The following is a 4432-nucleotide window of genomic DNA, read 5'->3' as shown; positions in this document are numbered from 1 at the left end:
AGGCAATTGAAGAATTTGCCTTGGACCTTCATCTTCCTTCTTTCCTTAGCAAAATAGTCAACCCATGAGTTTCAATCTCATCACATCATTTGGATTTTGCAACTCCAACTCTGAGATTATATCGTTTGGAAACAGGCTATTTTAGTAACTTTTTGACTTTTTATAAAAAGATATGCAGAAAAGTAGAGAGAGTGATATGACAATTTATAGTGACTTTTGACTTTTTCACTAAAATACTTAGTCCCCAAATGAGGCCATGTTCTCTTTTATCTCTTGATGAACAAACCTTTTATTAATAAAAATTGATATTTGATAGTGGTAAAGAAGGAAGAGATTTTCGAAAAGCAAAATTTTATAATTCAATAAAGAATTGAACTTTATTTAAATGTAAGTCTAACTATACTGTCAAAATAATCCTTGTCGGTTAAAAAATAAATTAGCAAGCAAAAATGTTTGTTAAAAAAGGGGCATTAAAATGAAATTTTTTTTATGCCTTTAAGGGCTTTTATAATGAGAAATCCAATGGTGTGCATCTCTTTAGCGGTGCATATCATATGTATTTTATCATAAAAATGTGTAACCTTGCAATAATTTGTTAGACAATCTTCTGTGTAAATAAAATAATTTGAAACTATTCAAACAAAATAAAATAAAACTTACAGTATTTATATTGTAGAACTGAATAAATAATTCGAAGACCAAGTCGAGTGTGTGACACTTTGTCCTTAAGACAGATTCGCCCCGCTACGGTGCTTACGGTTCCTAGGATACAATGATCTTAACCAATTTGTAGTAGCACTCCAAAACAAATTGTTCGGCGAACCAAACCTGTGTTCTAACTCTCTGAATATTTATTCTAAAACTAAAATGAAGAATAATGCACTAAAAGAAATCTGGACAGCAAAAAACAATATTTGCAGACTCAATTTCGGGTACAGACTGCTGGAATCATGGCTGTATATATAGGCAAAAAATAACAGTCCCGAACAAGTGCAATTTAGGACATGAACAGATGCAAAACTGTATCAACAGATACTGTTTTGAAAAACAAACAGATCCGGATAGATATACCAACTGTTGTTGAAACTGCCTGGACAGTTTTATAACTGAATCTGTCCGGTGGTTCAAACAGATTAAGGTGTCGTTTGGGAAGTGGGTTGACTTTTTGGCTTTTTTGGCTATTTTAGCCTGGGCTAAAAAGCTTGGTTTGGGAAGGACTCTTTGGCTTTTTGGCTTTTTTGACTTTTTTTGTGAGAAAAGAATGTAATGATTATAGGTTGGATGTGATGTTTTTGTTTTTTGTGGCTAAAATAGCTTATTTTGTCTTTTGTGGCTAAACTAGCCAAAAAAAACCTGATTTAGCTCTTCCCAAACGGTGCCTAAGACCTGTTTGGACTGTTTAACAAATCTGAAACTGAATAAATCAGTTCGGCAGTTACAGTAGGAAATTCGGACTTAAGGAGGCATACCATTTGGACAAGAATTTGAATTCAAATTCAAATTCGAATTACAAAATTTAAATTAATTTTTTCCCGCAAGAAATTTTGGAAAAGATTCAAATAAATTTTGTCTAAAAAATTAATATTAGTACCGACCTGACTCACAACCCACACCCGCGCCCGGCTCGGCCGGACGGACGGCGGCGGCGCGTGCGCGTGTGTGGTACACTTTGTCCATAACTCCTCCCTTCTACAAACTTGGGGTGCCCCTTGGGGCCCAACCCAAGTGTTGTAGGCTAGAATTTATATACTTAACAAACCTCTCTTAAAGTTTCAATGTGGGACAACCCATTTCAAGGAAACACACATTTCATTCTTTAAATGTCCATTTCACGAACCCAAAAACGACGTCATGTTCCCATTCACTCATAAATGGTTTTGACGAACCGTCTTCACCATGTGACTTGCCACGCGGCAATGAACACTTCACATCTTCAGACCCGCCCCAAAAGACGTTCGGGGCCCACTCAATTTTGGGCTCAAAGTTGGCCCAAAATAAGCCTTAGAAAACACCATTTTTCTAACAATCCCCCACATGAATGGAATTTGACGGAGAGAAAATGTAACAACATGATCTAATTTCAGAGAGTACATAAATTGGAAATATTCTGCAAAGGATAGGTAGCTTTTGGCTTTGAACCTTCCCTTGTGAGACATTATCGGATTTACTAGCTAACCGGTGAACATGATGTCTTGAACTGTTCAGCCGTTTGTGTAAACCAAGAGAATAGAACTCACACAGTATATCTCCAGACATAGTTTGGTTCTCACTATTGTATTCATTTTGGCCCTGAACAACCTGGTCTTTCATGAGTGCTCTAGAGAATTGTAGCCCTTTACAAATCTCATAGAACCGGCCCAGTTCACACTCACATAGGTGATGCTTATGAAGAGTATCCTGCCATACTCCATTAGGTTTACCTAGATATAAGAATCATTAAAAGTTTTACTTAACCTAACACTCTACAGTCATCACTATTTTAGCATAGAAATTGGTAGAAGTTTAACTCCCCAGTGATCCTTCTGAATCATTCACAACTCGGTTGTCCCTTTGAACCTAGATCTTGGGATCTCCAGTCAACTAGGTTGGGTTGCCGTTGTGGTAATTCTTATTTAATAGGCTTAAGTCCCATTCCCCTCGATGAATTCTCAACTAGCTCTCTTGCTAACCCCTTGGTTAGTGGATCCGCTATGTTGTCTTTAGACATAACATATTCTATGGAAATAATTCCATTAGAGAGTAGTTGTCTTACGGTGTTATGTCGACGACGAATATGTCGAGACTTACCGTTATACATATGACTCTGTGCTCTACCTATTGCTGATTGACTATCACAATGTATGCATATAGCAGGCACCCGTTTTGGCCATATTGGAATATCTTCAATAAAGTGGCGAAGCCATTCTGCCTCTTCCCCAGCTTTGTCTAAAGTTATGAATTCTGATTCCATAGGAGACCTAGCAATACAAGTCTGTTTGGAAGATTTCCAAGATACAGTCGCCCCACCAAGAGTAAAGACATACCCACTGGTGGACTTCGAGTCTCTAGTATCCGATATCCAATTTGCATCACAGAAACCTTCAAGTACTGCTAGATATCTAGTATAATACAGGCCAATGTTACGAGTGAATCGGAGATATCTTAGAACCCTTATAATTGTTTTCCAGTGTTCTACTCCCGGATTACTCGTATATCTACTTAATTTACTTACTGCATAAGCTGTATCCGGCCGAGTGCAGTTCATCAAGTACATTAAGCTTCCAATAATTTGGGCATACTCTAATTGAGAAATACTTTCCTGTACATTCTTAGAAAGATACAAATTAACATCTACAGGAGTTCTAGCAAGATGATCATCATTTTTGCTGAATTTGTCAAGTATTTTCTCAATGTAATGAGATTGTGACAAAGCATAACCTTCTGATGTTTTGGTAATTTTCATACTAAGAATTATATCAGCAATGCCCATGTCCTTCATGTCAAAATGTTTATTCAACATTTTCTTGGTAGTTTTAAACATATCATTATTACTACCTATGATGAGCATATCATCTATATAAAGACATATAATGACATAACCTTTGTTTGTGTTTTTAATATAAACACATTTGTCACATTCATTAATTTTGAATCCATTTGACATCATTGCCTTGTCAAATTTCTCATGTCATTACTTTGGTGCTTGTTTTAAACCATATAATGATTTAACCAATTTACACACTTTCTTTTCTTTTCCTGGAACAGAAAACCCTTGTGGTTGTTCCATGTAAATTTCTTCATTTATCTCACCATTTAAGAAAGCGATTTTCACATCCATTTGATGAATTTCTAGATTGTATAGAGATGCAATGGCAATTAGCATTCTAATGGATGTTATTCTAGTAACCGGTGAGTACGTATCAAAGTAAACAAGACCTTCTTTTTGTCTAAAACCTCTGACCACAAGTCTTGCCTTGTATTTGTCAATTGATCTATCTGCTTTCATTTCCTTTTGAAAATCCACTTATACCCAAGAGGTTTGCAACCTGGTGGCAAGTCCACTAATTCCCAAATGTGATTTTGCAAGATGGATTCAACTCCACTGTTGACAGCTTCTTTCCATAAAGGAGCTTCAGGACTGGACATAACCTCTTTAAAAGTTAAAGGCTCATTTTCTAACAAATATGTTAGAAAATCTGGACCAAAAGATTTTAAGGTTCTAGCACGTTTACTACGCCTAAGTTCCTCTTCCTTATTTTGATCTAACTCTTGTTCTTGATCATGTTCTTGATCCTAACTAGTAATAGCATTATGAGATCTTTTATTGTTACTAGTCTCTTGTCCAGTCTTATTTGGAAATACATGTTCAAAGAAAGATGCACTCCGAGATTCAATAATAGTATTTACATGCATTTCGGAATGTTCTGATTTATGATTCAAAAACCGATATGCA

The sequence above is a fragment of the Camellia sinensis genome, chromosome 14 (assembly GCF_055761805.1).
Source record: "Camellia sinensis isolate YWXY chromosome 14, ASM5576180v1, whole genome shotgun sequence".
NCBI lineage: Eukaryota > Viridiplantae > Streptophyta > Magnoliopsida > Ericales > Theaceae > Camellia > Camellia sinensis.
Note: the sequence above shows the minus strand (reverse complement) of the source record.